Source organism: Globicephala melas, chromosome 18, assembly GCF_963455315.2.
Source record: "Globicephala melas chromosome 18, mGloMel1.2, whole genome shotgun sequence".
In the NCBI taxonomy this organism is placed as follows: domain Eukaryota; kingdom Metazoa; phylum Chordata; class Mammalia; order Artiodactyla; family Delphinidae; genus Globicephala; species Globicephala melas.
The window spans coordinates 4,297,934-4,318,742 of NC_083331.1; the positions used below are offsets into that span (position 1 = coordinate 4,297,934).

Here is a 20,809-nt window from a genome sequence, read left to right on the forward strand (position 1 = left end):
TGTACAGGTTCACGCCGCCTGGGTGCCAGCCCTGTCTGCTCACTCCTTCAGGACAATACAAGGGTCTTTGCAGCATTTATCCCTGTTTTAGCTCAGCTGCCATAATGAAGTACCACAGCCTGCGTGGCTTAAACAGCAGAAATGTATTTTCTCACAGTTGTAAAGGCTGGAAGTCCAAGATCAGGGTGCCAGTGTGGCTGGATTCTGGTGGGGCCCCCCGTCCTGGTTTGCAGACAGCCGCCTTCCCACTGTGTCCTCACACGGCCGGGCAGGGGGAGAGGGAGAGCTGTTTGGGGTCTCTTCTTTTTCTGTTTGTTTAAGATTTACTCTTGGATGTGGGCCATTTTTAAAGTCTTTATTGAATTTGTTACAATATTGCTTCTGTTCTATGTCTTGGTTTTTTGGCCACGAGGCATGTGGGACCTTAGCTCCCCGACCAGGGATCGAACCCGCACCCCCTGCACTGGAAGGCGGAGTCTTAACCACTGGACGGCCAGGGAAGTCCTTGGGGTCTCTTCTTATAAGAGCACCGATCCCGTCATGAGGGCCCCTCTCATAACTTAATCACCTCCCAAAGGCCCTGCCTCCAAATGGTATATCACAGTGGGAGTAGGGCTTCAACGTGTGAATTTTGGGGAAATACGATTCTGTCCATAGCTCCCCCCCACCGTCTGACTTGCGTGTTCCCTTTTTTTAACCTCATAAGATAGCATTGTTTCATGTCCTTTTAGATTTATCCCAATATTTATCATTATTTTTGCTTATCCTTTCTTTGCATATTTCAGACTTCCATCTGGGATCACTTCGTTGTGTCCTGAAGTATGTTATTTTAGAATTTGTTTCAGTGAGTATCTGCTGATGGAAAAAAACTCATTCTTTTCATCTGAAAATATCTTTATTTCACCCTCAGTTCGTTGTTGAGTGATTCTCCCGTATCTCCACAGGCACACCCCATCCCCCAACCCCCTATCCCCACTCTGCTTTGTGCCCTGGGGCGGGGAGTCTGCCAGAGACACTCCCCCTCTTGCCAGCCTGGAGCTCGGCCGGGGGGCCTGTCAGTGTCCAATTGGGAGACAGAAATTTACTGGTTATTTGAACAGGGGTATTTTAATATAAAGATTTTTTTTTTTTTTTTTTGGCCCTGCAGCTTACGGGATCTTAGCTCCCCGACCAGAGATTGAACCTGTGCCCCCCGCAGTGGAAATGTGGCATCCTAACCACTGGACCACCAGGGAATTCTATAAAGAATTATTAAGCAGAACAAGACAAGGTGGTTAATTCCTAACAGGTGAAGTCCTACCAGGTGGTTAATTCCTTAAGAGGACCCCGAGGAGTACAGAGGTAAGAGGTATGAAAGAACAGCTACTGCTTCTCGGCTGGGCAAGAGGGGGCAATGAAGGATTAGGGCAGGGACCCCTCCCACACGGCGGTCCCGCAGGAACCCGCAGTCTGCTGGGGGGAAACCAGACTCAGACAAAACAAGCCCTTTGCCAGGCTGTGGGCTGGCACTGGTCTATACAGCGGCCACTATTCCTGGAGGATGGGCAGGCAGGCGCCTGGCCTGGCCAGAGGGTGCGGTGCAGGGGGGCTGGGCTCAGGAGAGGGTGTGGCTGGGCCAGGGCTGGTCTGAGAAGAGCGGCCAGCACGATGTTGAAGGAGGAAACAGAGGGCTGACGCTCCTGCTGAAGACTCACTGTAACGCTGCAGTGATCAGGAGAGGGTGGGGTTAGGGGAGGGGCAGCACGGAGGTAGAGCGGGGAGCAGGGCCCTGCCTGTGGCCGGAGCTCTGGTCGCCCATCGGCCCTCCGCTGGCTGCATGGCCCTGGGCAGGTCACTGTAAGGAACGGCACCAAAAGCGGAGGAGAGCTTAAACAAGCTTTATTTGGGAGCGCTCCCGGGCGAGGTTCACTGGTCCGAGAGAAAGGGGCCAGAGAAGTCGCGCCCGGGTGCGGGCGCCAACAAAATTTATAGGGTGGACGCAGGGGAGGCGCTTGCTGTGTGAAGCAGCCCCCTTTTGTGGTAACCTTTCGGGTGTTGTGGCAAGGTTGGGTGTCGGCTGCATCAGCCTCAGAGCCGTTGGCTCCGCCCCTCGGGGAGCGGGAAGACCGGTCGGCTGCATCCGCCTCCTTGGCGGGGGTTCTGTCTGGCTCCCTGGGCCCTTCCCCGGACTTGCTGGCCCTACGTCCCGACTTCTTTGGTGTAATGGGGCGACGTTTGGTCTCTGGCTACTTCCTGCTGTACGGGGGCGCCGGAAGGGAGTCGGGCGGCCAGCGGTCCGGAGGTTAGGGGAGGGCGGCAGCGGGGGGTTCTGTGGGTAGTAAGGCATGTGGGTGGAGGAGCATCTGATTCACCGCCACCCGACAGACTTCTTGTATACGGCTGCGGAGAAACCTGTTGAACCACCTGTGAGATGAAGGCGGGTCCGTTGTCCGACTGGATGGAGATCGGCAGGCCAAATCGGGGGATGATACGTTGCAGAAGGATGGTGGCGACCGTGTCTGCCGTTTCTCGGGCCGTTGGGAAGGCCTCGATCCAACCTGAAAAGGTGTCAACGAGAGTGAGCAAATATCGGAAGCGTTTATGGCGGAGCACATGGGTGAAGTTAGTCTGCCGGTCCTCGCCAGGTTGGTGTCCGCGCATCTGGTGAGTAGGGATTCGGGGCCGTAGGCCTCCTTGTGGAGAGACGGACGCGCAAGTCTGGCAAGCCGCGTGAGTTTGTGAGATGGCATCTCGAGTCCAGGCATGTAAAAGAGGGGATCTAGGAAACGGAACATCGCCCTCGGGCCAATGCGTAGGGACTTGTGGATGTCTGCTAGGAGGCTGGCCGCTTGGGCTGAAGGGAGGGCAACTTTGTTGTCCATAAAAATCCATCCTTTTTCGGCCTGGTGGCCCCCTTTGGATAGTAGGGCCGTCTCTTCGTGGGGGTCGTATGCGGGTCGGATTGAGGTGGTGAGGAACAAGATCGGAGCTGGAGGGGCCTCTTTGGCGAGCTCGCGGGCCACGGAGCCGGCCTCTGAGTTACCGTGTGCTGTTGGGTTAGAGGGAGCCTGGTGGCCCCTGCAGTGGGTGATTGCCACCTCCTCAGGCAGCTGGAGGGCATCCAGGAGTTCTGCGATGAGGGAGGCGTTGACCACCGGGGAGCCCTTGGTGGTCAAAAATCCGCACTCCCTCCCAAGAGCCGAACGGCTGTGTGCGATCAGGAAGGCGTATTTGAATCTGTATAGACATTGACCCTTTGGCCCTTAGAGAGGTCAAGGGCCCGCATGAGTGCGATCAGTTCAGCCCTTTGAGAGGTTGTCCCTTCTGGGAGGCGGTTGGCCTCGATAATGGTTGAGATGGCTACTACCGCGTAGGCCGCCCGGCGGCGTCCGTCGGGGCCGAGTATTGAGCTGCCATCTACGAAGAGGGTGCGGTCCGGGTTTAACAGTGGAGCATCAAAGAGTCCCTCCCTCGGCGGGCTGAGGGCCTCTACGACTTGGGGGCAGGAGTGGGAAGGGGAGGTCCCGGTATCGGAGATAGGCAAGAAGGAGGCCGGGTTTAGGCGGGGGGAGAGGTCGAGGGAGATAGCAGGGTTTTCAATGAACAGCAGGTGGAATTCCTGGATGCAGGAGGGGCCCGAGAGAGAGAGAGACTTGTGGCCTAGGAGGTCGGCCAGTCGGTGGGAGGAGAATACAGTCAGGGGCGGGCCAGGGTCAGTTTGAGTGTTTGTTTGGTCAGCTCGGAGGCATGGTTGCCGTCCCCGAATGGTCGGGTCAAGTTGTCTGGAAAGGTAGGCCACGGGGCGAAAGGAAGGCCCTACGGGTTGGGCAAGGAGTCCAGTTGCTATTCCGGTCCGTTCATCTGCAAAGAGGTGGAAAGTACGGTCTGGGTTAGGCAGAGAGAGGGGAGGGGAGGATAGCAGGGTGTCTCTGAGGGTGAGAAAGGCCCGTTGAACAGTGGAGGGAGAGGTAAGGGGTCCTTGGGGGGTTTCTTTAGCAGCTAAATATAGGAGCTTAGCAAGAAGAGCAAAGTTAGGGATCCAGTGTCGGAAAAATCCTGTTAGGCCCAGAAAGGAGAGAATCTGGTCAGCTGTCTCTGGAGATTGGAGGTCGCGGATGGCCTGGGTGCGGTCGGCTGTCAGGCTCCTTGTGGGGGTAAGGTGAATCCCCAGGTAGGTTACTGAGCGTGTAGACAGTTGGGCCTTGGCTGGAGAGACCCGATAGCCGCGAGAGCCGAGATAATTGAGGAGGTCAGCAGTGTGCTGTTTTGAGAGGCTGAGAGATGGGCTACAGAGGAGGAGGTCATCCACGTATTGGAGGACTATACTGGGGGTGAGAGGGCAGGAAGCGAGGTCCCGCGCCAGAGCCTGGCCAAAGAGGTGGGGCTGTCGCGGAAGCCCTGGGGAAGAACCGTCCAGGTGAGCTGGCGGGAAGCCTGGGTGTCCGGATCTGTGCAGGTGAAAGCAAAAAGGAAGTAGGAATCAGGGTGCAGGGTGATAGAAAAGAAGGCATCTTTGAGATCGAGGACCGTAAAATGGGTGGTGGACGGGGGAATATGGGTGAGCAAAGTGTACAGGTTTGGCACAACTGGGTGGAGGGGAATTATCGCCTCATTGGTCAGTCGGAGGTCCTGGACCAGGCGGTAATCTCCTGAGGCCTTGCGGACAGGCAGGATGGGGGTGTTGCAGGGAGAGTCCGTGGGGACGAGGAGCCCCTGGTCTAAGAGTCTGGTGATAATAGGCTGTAAGCCCCTTAGATGAGTCTCAGAGCTGGGGAATTGGGGCCTGGATGGAAACTTGGAGGGGTGTTTAAGATGGATTAGGACAGGGGGGGTGGTGTATCACTATTATGGGTTTTGATGTATCCCAGACCTGGGGGTCTATCAGGTTGGGGGAGATGGGAGGAGGGAGAGAGGAGGGAGAGGGTTCCGCTACCAGACCGAGGAGGGGGAGCAGGAGTTGAGAGGAGGGGGCCTTAGGATCAAGCCTGGCCAGTTGGAGAGAGGCCCCTAATTGGAAGAGAACATCACGACCTAGCAGAGGAACCAGGCAGGAGGTATGACTAAGAAAGAATGAGTAAAAGGGAGCCTCTCGATGTAACATGAGAGGGGGCCGGTCTGGAGCGGGAAGGACGGCTTACCGTTGATGCCCATAACCGAGATCTGGGAAGGAAAACCTGGCCCAGAATATGTAGGCAAGACCGAATAAGTAGCCCCCGTGTCCACCAGGAATGAGATGGACTTACCCGCTACCTGTAGCGTTACCCTGGGCTCGGCGAGGGTGATGGGGGTCTTTGAGTCCGGGTGATGTCAGTCGTCAGCCAATCCCAGGAGTTCGAGTGGTAGAGCCGTTGGGTCGGTTCGCCCTCCGCGTGGAGGCGCTGAGGGAGGGCCGGCCGTAGGGCAGTCACTCTTCCAATGGCCTGTTAGCCCGCAGCCAGGGCAGGGCTTGGAAGGAGGCCGGGGATTGGGACATTGGCGAGCCCAGTGCCCCTCCTTTCCGCACTTGAAGCAGGCCCCTGGTGGGGTTGCCTTCGGCGGGTCCCGTGGATGTTGTCCATGGGAGATGGCCGGCCGCAGGGCGGCTACGAGGGCTTGGGCTTGGAGGGCCACCTCCTGGTGCATCCGGGCCTGCCGGCTGGACCCTACCAAATCTTCACGGGCATTGTAGACTTTAAAGGCCTTTTTTACCAGGTCTCGAATGCGAGTCTGGGGGCCGTCCTCTGCCCGCTTACGTTTTTTTTTCTGATATCAGGGGCTGATTGGGTGGTAAAGTGGGTGGCCAAGACCGTTGCGCCTGCGGGGGTGTCAGGGTCCAAGCGGGTGTAGAGAGTTAGGGCCTCTGTAAGGTGGTTGAGGAAAACGGCTGGATTTTCACTGGGCTCTTGGGTTATCTCTTTTAGCTTTTCGAAGCTGACAATCTTGTGGGAGGCAGCCTGCATACCAGCCAAGGGGCATTGGATCATTAGATCGCGTTTGCGGTGACCGTCTTGGCCGTTCTGATAACTCCAGCCCGGATCAGTGCCAGGCACGGCAGAGGCTCCGACGGGCATAGAGTTATCAGTGAGGTGGACCTGATCTGCGTGGTTACGGGCAGCAGTTTGAATTCATTCCCTCTCGGGGGGTCAGAGTGGAAGATAGGATCACATAGATGTCGTGCCAGGTTAGATCATAAGCTTGAGAGAGGTAGCGAAATTCTTTGATGTAGCGGGAGGACTCGGCAGGAAAGGAGCCTAATCGCTTTTCTATTTGAGAGAGATCTTGGAAGGAAAAGGGAACATGAACCCTAACTAATCCTTCCGCTCCGGCCACCTCTCTTAAGGGACAGAGAAGGTTTGGGTTTTGGGAGTCGTGGTGGTGAGAGTGGGTGTGTGAGCTGACCGGCGAGGAGAGGGGTGATGGGAGAGAGACTGAGGGAGAGGAAGCGGGGGAGAGGTGAGGGGGGGGGTGCTGGAGTGGGTTCGGGAGGGAGAGGGGCCGGTCCAGGGTAGGGTGGGGGTTGGAGAGGAGCTCTGGACGGGGGAGAGGCGAGAGATTCGGGTGGGTCGGCGAGTGGAGAGGGGTCATCGTCAAAGGAAATTAGGGGCTTGGATGTAGGAGATGTCTGTTTGGCAAGAAGGATCTGGGAAGTGGAACAATCGATGCAGAGGGAAGGGCGGGAGCGTAAATACCAGAAGGCCTGGGCGTAGGCGACCTCGGACCATTCACCCGTCCTGCGGCAGTAGTTATCTAAATCGCGGAGGATGTTGAAATCGAAAGTCCCTTCAGGAGGCCATTTAGATTGATTTTCTAGAGGGTACCGTGGCCAGGCCTCGGTGGAATAGAATACGAGCCGCCTGCGGCGGAGATCTTGAGAAAAGCCGAGTTTTGAAAAGTGGGCCAGGAGACACCCCAGGGGTGCCTTAGGATCTGGTTTGGATTCTGAAGTCCCCATGACCTCCGGTCTGTCCCCGGGTGAACAGAGAAAGAGAGAGACGTCTCCGGTCTCAATCTCTGGTCACGGCGGCTGGGAGAGCAGTCAGGCGGTTGGGACGTCTCCACAATCGCCCGAGGCTCGGAGGGAGGATGGAGGAGTCCCTGACGCGGCCGCGGTTAAGGACAGGGAGTCCAGTGGGTAGGGACCCCGGGGGTCGAGGGGAACGAAGGAGGAACTTACCCCGCTTCTGCCGGATCGGGTGGGTGAGCAGAGGTCGCCAGTCGTCCCCTGGGGGGCCGGGGAGGGATGGCCCTGCAGTAATTTGTGGGGCTGGGTACCCCTCCCGGGTTTCGGCACCAAATGTAAGGAAGGGCACCAAAGACGGAGGAGAGCTTAAACAAGCTTTATTTGGGAGCGCTCCCGGGCGAGGTTCACTGGTCCGAGAGAAAGGGGCCAGAGAAGTCGCGCCCGGGTGCGGGCGCCAACAAAATTTATCGAGCGGACGCAGGGGAGGCGCTTGCTGTGTGAAGCAGCCCCCTTTTGTGGTAACCTTTCGGGTGTTGTGGCAAGGTTGGGTGTCGGCTGCATCCGCCTCCTTGGCGGGGGTTCCGCCCCTCGGGGAGCGGGAAGACCGGTCGGTTGCATCCGCCTCCTTGGCGGGGGTTCCGCCCGGCTCCCTGGGCCCTTCCCCGGACCTGCTGGCCTTACTCACATACGGTTTCTGAGCCTCAGTTTCCTCGCCTGTAACAAGGTGAGAATGATGCCTACTCCATAGCGGGAGCGTCGGTGGACCCAAATCCAGCGATACGTGGATTTTAGCGCCGCTGCTACACGTGCTGTCAGGAACCAGCTGGCTGGGAAGCTAGTTCACGGAGAAGTGCAGGGACCTTCCACAAGGGGTCAGCACTGCCTCGTGCACCTCGGAAGCTTCCCGCCTGGATGTGTCTGAAAGAACCAGGATGAGGTGTCACCCGGCGCAGGGGCCCTCAGCACCCCTGCGGGGCCTCCCACCCGCCTTGTCATCCCCTGCCCTCAAGTGACCAGCTGCCCAGTGCAGGTGGACATCGCCGCTGGGCCCGTCCTCCACCCCGGGGTCTGGAGCCCAGCGGCTTCCCGGCCCTCCAGCTGAGCCTTCTGCGTGTAGGGTATGCAGTCAGAGTGGTCTAACCCAAAACTGCTTCCCAAGGCTCTTTCTGCCTGAAAATAGGCATTTCCTACCGCATGGAACGTGCCCCTGATGGAGCCTGGGAGAGCGGGGTGGTGTTGGTGCCCGGCCTGGGTCCTCACTCCTGCCTGGAAGGAGCAGGTATTAAATCGCCCTCCTCCAACTGCAGGCCGTCAGTTCTGCGTCCAGACGTGGGTCTGAGCGGGCGGGTCCTCACAGGCAGGATGCTGTGTCACGTAGCCCTCGTCTACTCTCTAACCGCTGCCTGATGGGCACGAAGGACACTTTAAGAGACCTCGATGGGGGGTTGGGGGCTGTGTGGACAGAGCTGCGTGTTCAGTGAAGGTGGCTGTCACTTCAGACCGAGCAGCCGGTGGGTGAGCGCCTCCCTGACCTGGAAGCTTTTCCCCACAGCATCTTCTGCTCCACGGAGCCGCTGACTCAAAAACAGAAGTGACAAGAAGCACAGTAAGTAAGTTCCCTGTTCGGAGCTGCCAGGCTGTTGTACAAGAGAAACCGAGGCTGGAGCAAGCTGGACCGGCCAGCTGAGGCTGCCGTGGCCCCCGGACGGGCTGGGATGGGGGCTGGGTGGGGGAGGAGAGCCACAGACTTACCTGCACCTGTGCTTTGGGACCCTGAGGCCCTCTTGGGGGCTGGACGGAGGGAGGGAGGGCCGGCCTCCGAGGATGGCGAGGGAGGATTCTGGCCGTGCCGCATCGTGTGCACCCCCGTCCCCTTTCCCTCGCCTCCCTGGCCCCCGCATCCCGTTCCCATCCCTGGGCCGATGGGAGGAGGACCCCTTACACTGTGGGAGGGGACCCTGAGTCTCCTGGACTCAGCAGCTGAATGGCCAAAGGCACCTCAAGTGAAAGAATGAATTGGTCCCCACCTCTGCTACTTACCGCCTTGGGTCTGAGAAACCCCTTTATCCACCGTAATCTTCCTGCCAGCAGGTTCATTACGGCTCTCTGGTTTTGTGCTTCACCTCGCTGAAGACTTTCGAGTACTTTTCTTTTCTCCCAGAAGTAGAGGGAAACGGGCACATACCAACTGGCCCTCTGGCGCTGGAGGTTAGGGTACCTGTGCAAAGGAACGGAGCAGGCGGGCTGGCTCCACGTAAGGTTTCGGAGGATTTCTTCTGAATCAGTGCTTTGATTCTAAACACGTTACAGTGTGGAAATCTCAACTGAGCTGCCTCCGTGACAACACAGCTCCGTGGAGGGCACGGTGGGTGAGACAAGATTATCATCCCTAAGTTCTAGTCTCTTTTGGAAGCCAAGACCCACCTGTGGAGGTCGACAAGCGTCGGCAGGAAGTTGCCCTGCATCCACCAGTCCCACGGGTTCTCAGCGCCGGGTTCTAGGAGGTGGACACCTCCGTTCTGCCCTTGACCCTGATCTGCTCCCCACGCAAACCCTCCGCATGGCTGGGCTCCCAGCTGAGCGCACTCCCCGCCTCCCTGCCCTGTCAGCTCTGCATCGTGGGGGCCTGGCCTCGTTCACTCTGAGCCGTCACGTCTTCCAGCCGAGGTGCACTGAGGGCCGAAGCTTCCGGGCAGGCTGGTGCTGTGAGGAGGATTATGTTGCCGTGTGGGCTTGGTAAGAAGGCTCAGCAGAGGAAGGCAGGAGCGGAGGAAACAGGGCCTGTCCCTGTGGCACCTGACCTTGCCTGGCCTGGGAATCTGCAAGTGGAGGTGGCGAGCCCCATTTCCGAGAGCCTGGCTGTGGCCGGAGCTGCTCCCTCCTTCTGCCATTCAGCCCCGACCTACGGGACAGAGCTGAAGCAGAGGGTCCCGGCGAATGTCCTAGCGTGAGAGTGAGGGTCCCCTGGGGCCAGGTCCCCCGAGTCCTGTGGCTACTCGGGCTTGATGCACGCTTCCCACCGTCCAGAGAAATAGGTATGAAGCAGGGTGAGCCTGCCCGGATGCAGACCGTTGTCTTCATGTCCCCGTACTGGTCAGGATTCCCTGGAGAAACAGAACCAATGGAGCCGTGGTTTCGCGTTGGAACCTGGGAGCAGTCAGCGTGGAGCTTGTGAGAAGAGACTGACCTTCTGATAAAACAGTGGACTTGCTCGTGGACCAGTATCACTAGTTCACCTGTACCTTCTTCACTCAAGACCATGTCAGTTCTCCAGCTCTGGACTGCAGTTTAGCCTGAAGAGACCTTGGTTGCCTCCCTTCTCATCCTGAGATCTTGTGTGAAGTCAGGAGCCGTGGCCGCCAGTGTTCATGAAACAGTGGCTCTGCAAGTAGATAAAACGTCAGACCCTTCCCAGGTCCGGTCAAGAGCCTGGGATTCACTGAGCCTCTGAATTCCTTCACCCTGCAACTCCCTCCCTCCACAGCCAAGTCCTTATAATTTCAGCCACTGTTCTTTGATTAATTTAAGCCTCTTTCCTTGCAGCCAAATGCATCTGTGGAAGACAGAGTGGACTGGGTCCGTCAACTCCATTCCCCGTCCCAGCCAGCATCGCCTGCCAGCATCGCCTGCCAGCCCCGTGAGTGGGCAAGATCCCTTCAGAGGACTCTCGAGTCCCCACCATGAACTGCCACAGCTGACACGCGCTGGGGCAGGGACATCCACCCGCCCTGAGATCTGCCGGCCAAAACTGCGGACTTGTGAGCAAAATACGTGTTTTGAAGTATTTTTTCTCGATTTTTCTTGTTCTTTTTTTTTTTTTTTCTGTGGTACGCGGGCCTCTCACTGTTATGGCTTCTCCCGTTGCGGAGCACAGGCTCCGGACGCGCAGGCTCAGCGGCCATGGCTCACGGGCCCAGCCGCTCCGCGGCATGTGGGATCTTCCCAGACCGGGGCACGAACCCGTGTCCCCTGCATCGGCAGGCGGACTCCCAACCACTGCGCCACCAGGGAAGCCCTGTATGTGTTTTTATACTTACTCAGCCACGCAGGGACTGATGACTGTATCTTCATATCCCCAGAGTGTGACTAAGACCAGGCTGGACTTCAGAGAAGCCTTTCTCTAAGCCTCAGGAAGCTCGAAAGAAGAAAAAAGAGAGAGCAACATGAAACTGGATTTTCTGGATTATAAGGTATGACCTATTGACCTTCACCTCAGGTGTCATCCCCGATGTGGCCTCAGGTGACAGCCCTTTGACACCCTGTCCGTCACAGTGTGAGCAGGGGTGCAATAATCCCCGATGTGGCCTCAGGTGACAGCCCTTGACACCCTGTCCGTCACAGTGTGAGCAGGGGTGCAACCCGAGATGCTGCAGGATCCCTTTCCGAGAGGACGAGGGCCAGCAAGTCCCAAACACACAAGTCTCACCAGCATAAGTCCTGCCTTGAGAATTGTACTATTCTGCTCAAAGACATGAAAGTGACCCCCCTCTGCTTCCAGATCCAGTAGATCCGGGGTGAAGGGTGAGGCCACAATAGGACAGTCGACAGCACACAGCATCGGCCGCTGACGGTGTGCCCACCAGGGACACCTGCTGCCCACACGGGACTGTGTGAGGGGTTTCTCGCTGTCTGTGTTGCTCAGGGTCTGACACCAAGAGCGCGTGGCCTTGGGAAGAACGGTCTGTGACTCTTACCCCCAACGTTGCGGCTGTCGCCCCGCCTCTCTGCCCCCTACGATCTGGGTGCTGCGCGATCTCACTGGTCTTCACTCCGGTACGCTTCTTACCCTGCTCAGTGCCTCCTTTCCAAGGTCCCACTTTTCCTTCCCTCATCTGCCCTGTTCTGAGGACAGACCCTGGTCTCCCTGGCTTCTCAGAACGGTCACCAGCGTTACGAGTCCCGTCTCTGTCTCGAACCGCTGACCACATTGACTGTCCTGGCCACTCTGGCAACGTTTGCTACTGTCACCAAGGCCGGTCCACACTGAGTGTACATTTGTCATGACAGCCCTCCTGTCTCCCTGTTTCTAATGTTTTCTAAAGGCTCTGTTGGCGATTCCGTGAGTACATAAGTGACTGTGTTTCCCTCATGGGGAGCGAGACACACAGCTGGTCCTCAAACACCGGCGGCCGGCAGACTCACCTGGGGGGCATGTTAAAGCCCAGATGGCCGGGGTCCCTCCCTGGGCTTCTGATTCAGTAGGTCTGGAGTGGGGCCGTTGCTGAGTCGGGCCCCCAGTGGATGAACCCCTGCAGGATGTGGTGCAGCACACCTGCCCCGGCCACTGGATCATCCTCCCCCGGGGTGAGGGGCTTAGCCTGAAGCAAAGCCGCATCTTACCGCGTCTCATGGCACCTGGTGCCGTTGGCTTCCTGGTGGGGTTTGGAAAAGTTACTGAGGAGCTGTCCCAGGTCACCAGGCACCTGACATCAGGAGCTCTGGGTTTCCTCTCCCTCCCGCCTTGGAGGACGAATCCCTGGGCTCAGCCTTCGGTGGGAGGAGCCAGCTGCCGGGCAGGCAGTCGTGGGCTCAGGCATTCCACTGCTTTTCATGCCCTAAAGTGGGTCTCAGTCCCTCTATTTGCTCATTTCTCGGCACATGGTTTTTTTTAAATATAGTTTATCTTTTTTTATTGTGGTAAAATACTCATAACATAAAATTTACCATCCTAGCCATCTTTAAGTGGACAGCTGAGTAGCGTCGTGTGTGTCCGCATCCCTGGGCATCCATCTCCAGAAATGTTTCACTGTGTCCCCGTTAAACACTAACTTCCCTTCTTGCCACGCCCAGTCTCGGCACCCGCCATCCTACCTTCTGTCTCTGTGATCTGACTGCTCTGGACACCTCGTGTCAGCGGAGTCACCCAGTGTTTGTCCTTTTAGTCTGGTTGATTTCGCTTGGCGTGGTGTCTTCAGATCTGAACTGGTTTTTTTTTTTTTTTAATCTCAGTTGGAATTGTTAAGCCAGAGTGATGCAGACAGAAGGATTTTGCACTCAGAGGTGCCCAGCTTTGAGTCCTGTCTCTGCCTTTCCTGGTTATGTGATTTTGGACGATTCACTTCATGTGCCTGGGCCTCCATTTCACCTGAGTTAAAGCAAATCTTAGAATTTCTCTCATTAAGTTGTAAACACAGGGGCCTGGCCCAGCACCTGCCCCACACAGGTAGTGAGAGCTGGCTTCTTCTCTTTCCTGACCTGAGGAAACAGGGGCTCAAAGAGGTTAGGTGACCTCGGCAGGGGTGTGTCTCCAGCCGGGCAGGTCGTGAGCCCCGAGTCACGCTGCTTCCTGGGCTGCTGTTTTCCGTTTCCTGCAAAAAGAAGTCTTGTTTCTACAACATGAGCTGGGACTAAATCCACGTCTGCCACGCTGGCGTGTGTGAAGGGCTGCTTTTGCCTTTTAGAGTATTTTTAAATGAGCTATCTGCTCTGTTCTTTTTTCTTTTCCCTCTCTCTCTCATGTTTAAAATGCAGCGTGAACAAAATATTTCTGGCCTAGTAAGCATAATATATTGAGAGATTTTTATAAAGAATTAATGTAACTTGGAATCCAATTAAGACTAAGGAAGTAGTTCTCATTAAGATTGCAAATTATGCCACGCACTCCAATGTTAGGATGATTAGGATGGCGAAATAGCAAGATAGCTGACTTTTCTTAGCAGGATGCAAACTTGCTATTATGATCACGTAAAGCCGCCTGTTCATCAGGCCTCGGTTGGTGGGTCAGGGGTGCCTGAATGCCCTGGAGCCGGGGTTCCCAACATTGGCTGTGTATAAGAATCAACTGGGGTGATTTTGAAAGTCCCAGTGCCCAGGTTGTGCTGGTGAATAGGAAAGTGGTTGACTTTTGTGTATTAACCTTGTATCCTGCAACCTTGCTACCGTTGCTGGTAGTTTAGGAGATGAACCCTATTCATCTCGTGCGTAGCCCTTAGCCAGCTGCCAGTTTTCAAGTAACTACCATTTATATTGGACTCACCACGTGTTGAGCCATCTTCTAAGTTCTCTGCATATGTTAACTTCTCCGTGCCTCAGTTTCCCCATCTGGAACACAGGGAAGGGGGAGCAGTATTGAGGATTGAGTTCACGTGCCTGTGTCACAGAGGTAGAATGAGGATTTGAAACCCAAGCATTGTGACTCCTAGGACCACGTTGGAAGGTGATCCCATCACTAGCACTTTGAACCGAACAAGCCTCTTATTTGGGGAGCCCTTGGTCCTTCCTGTCCCCAACCCTAGTGTTCTTTTGAGTCACTTATTACTTTCCTGTCTTTCTTCTTTGCAAAGATTGGTTATACTGAGATCTTACTCTCTCCCAAAAGCTCAGTTTGGGTCATTTTTCAAGACATCATCCATGCGTTTGTCCCAATCAAGTGCAGTTTTACAAAGAGAAGAATATACCTGCAGAAGAAGGGAATCCATCATTACCACAGAGTGACCAGCATCACAGGCTCCCAGGGCTCCGGTGTCACTGAATCCCGTGGCAGGAGAGGGCACATCATTGTTTTTAAAGAAGCAGAGCTTTAATAACTGAGGAAGTTATATTAAATATTGATCATGTGCAATGAACTAAGCTCTTGAAGGAATGATCAAGATGTCGGATATTAGATCCCTTGTCCTCTGGCTCAAAATAGAAATGCCCCCATTATTGACATAAATGCTAACATGAGGGATCCGCCCATATCTCACAGGTAACGGTGGGTGGCTCTAGCTGCCACACGCACCAAAACAGGCTAAGGGACACGGCAATATTGCCACTAATAATGCCGCTGAGGGACATAGGCAAGATTTATGGGCCACACGCATAAGACTAAGGAGATGGCCACAGGCTCCTTTCCCGATGCTCAGGGTAGGTGCTGGGTTCCGCAAACACGCCCTGCAAGACACATCTGGACACTATCCCCTTCTCTCCGTCCTCACGGCCCCCCTCATCCAGGTCAGCGCCCTCTCCCTCTCCCTTTGTCGGGTGGGGCGTCCCCATCCCACTAGCCTCTGTTCAGCCAGTGACTTTAATTAAAAGCTTTATGCAAATGTCTCCTGAGGCACACTTGGCCCCCGGTCCTAGCTGTGTGCACAGTCCAGTGGGGAGAGGGGCCCACCTGCGTCCCCACTCACAGCTGAACTTCATTTAGTTAATCCAGAGCCCAAGGCCGTGCTCCCTGTGGCCACGCTGGGGGCACCTGCGGAACCAGGGTGGGTCTCGTCGGAAGCTGGCCCCAGGGGTTTAAACGATGAACCCCACACACGCCAAGAAGGTACAGAAGGTTCTTTACTCACACAAGGAGGCTTCCTGGGGAGAGCGGGCAGGCTTCCCAAGCAGGTCCCCAAATGAGGTTGCAGGGGAAGACGGGCGTGGGGTTTTTCTGGTATTTAGGGACTGGGGCCAGGGCGAGGGTCGTGCACAGGCTGGGAGGGACTCCTGTGGTTCGAATGTCTCACAGGCATAAAACGTACCACAGGGGGCTCCCAACCAGCCGTGAACAGGTGCAGGGGGGCGGCTTAAAAGCTATCAGCCTGCGTCTGTCACGCCTGCAGTCTGTTCACCCCTCTCCTCTGGGGCAAAGGCTCCGTGCCCCCAGCGCCTGGGCTCAGACCCACAGGCTTCCTGCCTCCTGTGGCTGCTGGGATCTCGCGGAGGGGCTGGCATTTCTGGGCACCACGATGTGTGCCCAGGTCCCCACGCCCCTCAGTGAGATTCCGGGGACGGCTGTGAGGGTCTGGGAGCTTCGCCAGGGCGGCTGTGACACGGGTGCACTGAGAGAGGTCACAGCCGAGCAAGACGTCGTCTTTAAGGGGCAGACATTTACAGAAAAATGACTGACGGGTGCTCAGTGTGATTCTGATTAGATTCCTGGAAGGTTTGCCTAGAACGTCCGCCTCAAGTCTGTGGCTTCAAGTCAAGAAGCTTGCGTGCGGCCTGGCGATTTTCAAGCCCCTATCTTACGATCTCTAGGACGAACATTCCCTACTTGGGTGGTGGTTGTTTTTTTTTGTAGTTTAGATTGTGGTTTTCTTTTTTTTTTTTTCCCCCCCACAAACCACCCAAGGCTTTGGCTTCTCCGCTGGTCTGAAAGCAATCATTCGAACACTGACATCAGGCCTCACGCAGCGGTCCTGGGTGACTCTGGGCACCCTGCACAGGAGGCCAGGTGCCACCCACCCTCTGTGGAGGGCTGGCAGGGCCACCAGTGTTCCACCTGGTAGGCCATATCTTCCTCTGCCTGCATGTCAGGCCCTGCAGTTTTCTCCCAGTCAGTGACATCCAGAGACAGAAGAGAACCTACCACCCTGATGGTCCCTCGGGGAGGGGCCCCCGCACGTCCCAGAGTCAGCTACTCTGCTCCTCAGGCCGCACCATGAGTGTGGCCGGGTGTCTTGGTGAGGGTGGGTCTAAGTACCACACCCTCTGGAAACTCGACCTGGAGGGCGGGCTGTGTGTTTTGCGCAACCTCCTCGTCCCCGTGGTGCACTTTTTCTTGGGAGGCGATAGCGCTCACTGAAAACTGACCTCGATCTGCCACCCCCGTCATGTATGTCACATGGGCCTGTAGACGTCTGGGTGTCAGCTGTAGACAAAGGTGGGGTGTTTGCCCCCAGCTGAAAATTAGGGCCATAAAGAGGTTCCTGAAGAAGCACGGACTCTACTTTCTGGACAGTTTGAGCCTCAGCTCTGGCCCACCCAGGACACATGGTTAACTACATTCAACCATCAAGGGCAGGGGATGAGGGGAAGATGGCGGAAGAGTAAGACGCGGAGATCACCTTCCTCCCCACAAATACATCAGAAATACATCTACACGTGGAGCAACTCCTACAGAACACCTACTGAACGCTGGCAGAAGACCTCAGACCTCCCAAAAGGCAAGAAACTCCCCCCATGTACCTGGGTAGGGCAAAAGAAAAAGAGAAAAAACAGAGACAAAAGGATAGGGACGGGACCTGCACCAGTGGGAGGGAGCCGTGAAGGAGGAAAGGTTTCCACACACTAGGAACCACTTCGCAGGCGGAGACTGCGGGTGGCGGAGGGGGGAAGCTTCGGAGCCACGGAGGAGGGCACAGCAACAGGGGTGCGGGAGGCAAAGCGGAGAGATTCCCGCACGGAGGATCAGGGCCGACCGGCACTCACCAGCCCAAGAGGCTTGTCAGCTCGCCCGCCGGGGCGGGCAGGGCTGCGAGCTGAGGCTCGGGCTACGGTCGGAGCGCAGGGAGAGGACTGGGGTTGGCGGCGTGAACACATCCTGAAGGGGGCTAGTGCGCCACGGCTGGCCGGAGGGAGTCCGGGGAAAAGTCTGGACCTGCCGAAGAGGCAAGAGACTTTTTCTTCCCTCTTTGTTTCCTGGTGCGCAAGGAGAGGGGATTAAGAGCGCTGCTTAAAGGAGCTCCAGAGACGGGCGCGAGCCGCGGCTAACAGCGCGGACCCCAGAGACGGGCATGAGACGCTAAGGCTGCTGCTGCCACCACCAGGAAGCCTGTGTGCGAGCACAGGTCACTATCCACACACCCCTTGCAGGGAGCCTGTGCAGCCCGCCACCGCCAGGGTCCTGGGACCCAGGGACAACTCCCCCGGGAGAACGAACGGCGGGCCTCAGGCTGGTGCAACGTCACGCTGGCCTCTGCCGCCACAGGCTCGCCCCGCCCTCCGTGCCCCTCCCTCCCCGCCGGCCTGAGTGAGCCAGAGCCCCCGAGTCAGTGGCTCCTTTAACCTCATCCTGTCTGAGCGAAGAACAGACGCCCTCCGGCAACTTACACGCAGAGGCGGGGCCAAATCCAAAGCTGAGCCCGGGAGCTGTGCGAACAAAGAAGAGAAAGGGAAATCTCTCCCAGCAGCCTCAGGAGCAGCGGATTAAAGCTCCATAATCAATTTGATGTACCTGCACCTGTGGAATACCTGAATAGACAACGAGTCATCCCAAATTGAGGAGGTGGACTTTGAGAGCAAGATTTATGATTTTTTCCCCTTTTCCGCTTTTTGTGAGTGTGTATGTGTATGCTTCTGTGTGAGATTTTGTCTGTATAGCTTTGCTTCCACCATTTGTCCTGAGGTTCTATCCATCCTTGTTTTTTTAAATTTTTTTCTTAATAATTATTTTTTAATTTAATAACTTCATTATATTTTACTTTTATTTTATCTTCTTTCTTTCTCCCACCGTCCCTCCCTCCCTCCGTCCTTTCTTTCTTTCCCTCTTTCCTTCTTTTCTTCTTCCTTCCTTTCTTCCTACTTCTACTAATTCTTTCTCTCTACTTTTTCTCCCTTTTATCCTGAGCAGTGTGGATGAAAGGCTATTGGTGCTGCAGCCAGGAGTCAGTGCTGTGCCTCTGAGCTGGGAGAGCCAACTTCAGGACACTGGTCAACAAGAGACCTCCCAGCTCCACATAATATCAAACGGCAAAAATCTCCCAGAGATCTCCATCTCAACACCAGCACCCAGCTTCATTCAACGACCAGCAAGCTACAGTGCTGGACACCCTATGCCAAACAACTAGCAAAACAGGAACACAACCCCACCCATTAGCAGAGAGGCTGCCTAAAATCATAGTAAGTCCACAGACACCCCAAAACACACCACCAGACGTGGACCTGCCCATCAGAGAGACAAGATCCAGCCTCATCCACCAGAACACAGGCACTAGTCCCCTCCATCAGGAAGCCTACACAACCCACTAAACCAACCTTAGCCACTGGGGACAGACACTAAAAACAACAGGAACTACGAACCAGCAGCCTGCAAAAAGGAGACCCCAGACACAGTAAGATAAGCAAAATGAGAAGACAGAAAAAAACACAGCAGATGAAGGAGCAAGATAAAAACCCAGCAGACCTAACAAATGAAGAGGAAATAGGCAGTCTACCTGAAAAAGAATTCAGAATAATGATAGTAAACATGATCCAAAATCTTGGAAATAGAATAGAGAAAATGCAAGAAACATTTAACAAGGACTTAGAAGAACTAAAGATGAAACAAACAACGATGAAAAACACAATAAGTGAAATGAAAAATACTCTAGATGGGATCAATAGCAGAATAACTGAAGCAGAAGAACGATAAGTGACCTGGAAGATAAAATGGTGGAAATAACTACTGCAGAGCTGAATAAAGAAAAAAGAATGAAAAGAACTGAGGACAGTCTCAGAGACCTCTGGGACAACATTAAATGCACCGACATTCGAATTATAGGGGTTCCAGAAGAAGAAGAGAAAAAGAAAGGGACTGAGAAAATATTTGAAGAGATTATAGTTGAAAACTTCCCTAATATGGGAAAGGAAATAGTTAATCAAGTCCAGGAAGCACAGAGAGTCCCATACAGGATAAATCCAAGGAGAAATACGCCAAGACACATATTAATCAAACTGTCAAAAATTAAATACAAAGAAAGCATATTAAAAGCAGCAAGGGAAAAACAACAAGTAACACACAAGGGAATCCCCAGAAGGTTAACAGCTGATCTTTCAGCAGAAACTCTGCAAGCCAGAAGGGACTGGCAGGACATACTGAAAGTGATGAAGGAGAAAAACCTGCAACGAAGATTACTCTACCCAGCAAGGATCTCATTCAGATTTGTTGGAGAAATTAAAACCTTTACAGACAAGCAAAAGCTGAGAGAGTTCAGCACCACCAAACCAGCTTTACAACAAATGCGAAAGGAACTTCTCTAGGCAAGAAATACAAGAGAAGGAAAAGACCTACAATAACAAACCCAAAACAATTTAGAAAATGGGAATAGGAACATACATATCGATAATTACCTTAAATGTAAATGGCCTAAATGCTCCCACCAAAAGACACAGATTGGCTGAATGGATACAAAAACAAGACCTGTATATATGCTGTCTACAAGAGATCCTCAGACCTAGAGACACATACAGACTGAAAGTAAGGGGATGGAAAAAGATATTTCATGCAAATGGAAACCAAAAGAAAGCTGGAGTAGCAATTCTCATATCAGACAAAGTAGACTTTAAAATAAAGACTATTAGAAGAGACAAAGAAGGACACTACATAATGATCAAGGGATCGATCCAAGAAGAAGATATAACAATTGTAAATATTTATGCACCCAACATAGGAGCACCTCAATACATAAGGCAAATACTAACAGCCATAAAAGGGGAAATCAACAGTAACACAATCATAGTAGGGGACTTTAACACCCCACTTTCACCAATGGACAGATCATGCAAAATGAAAATAAATAAGGAAACACAAGCTTTAAATGATACATTAAACAAGATGGACTTAATTGATATTTATAGGACACTCCATCCAAAAACAACAGAATACACATTTTTCTCAAGTGCTCATGGAACATTCTCCAGGATAGATCATATCTTGGGTCACAAATCAAGCCTTGGTAAATTTAAGAAAATTGAAATTGTATCAAGTAACTTTTCCGACAACAACGCTATGAGACTAGATATCAATTACAGGAAAAGATCTGTAAAAAATACAAACACATGGAGGCTAAACAATACACTACTTAACAACGAAGTGATCACTGAAAAAATCAAAGAGGAAATTAAAAAAATACCTACAAACAAATGACAATGGAGACACGACGACCCAAAACCTATGGAATGCAGCAAAAGCAGTTCTAAGAGGGAAGTTTATAGCAATACAAGCCCACCTTAAGAAACAGGAAACGTCTCGAAAAAACAACCTAACCTTGCACCTAAAGCAATTAGAGAAAGAAGAACAAAAAAAACCCAAAGTTAGCAGAAGGAAAGAAATCATAAAAATCAGATCAGAAATAAATGAAAAAGAAATGAAGGAAACGATAGCAAAGATCAATAAAACTAAAAGCTGGTTCTTTGAGAAAATAAACAAAATTGATAAACCATTAGCCAGACTCATCAAGAAAAAAAGGGAGAAGACTCAAATCAATAGAATTAGAAATG

The 20,809-nt window shown here is 53.9% G+C and overlaps 1 long non-coding RNA gene across 11 annotated transcripts; it reads right to left on the bottom strand.

Annotated features, from left to right (window-relative positions):
* Window positions 1-993: 993 nt before the first annotated feature.
* Window positions 994-18,066, bottom strand: LOC132593825 (uncharacterized). 11 transcript variants are annotated; one of them, XR_009559743.1, is made up of 6 exons: window positions 10,957-18,066; window positions 10,107-10,301; window positions 8,960-10,023; window positions 8,452-8,493; window positions 8,111-8,371; window positions 994-7,837 (listed from the first exon to the last, which is right to left on the bottom strand). It is a non-coding gene; the product is annotated as an uncharacterized lncRNA (long non-coding RNA). The 11 variants fall into 11 exon arrangements; XR_009559744.1 differs by having other exon boundaries at window positions 8,452-8,497; XR_009559737.1 differs by having other exon boundaries at window positions 8,111-10,023; window positions 10,957-13,227; window positions 13,896-18,066.
* Window positions 18,067-20,809: the final 2,743 nt, after the last annotated feature.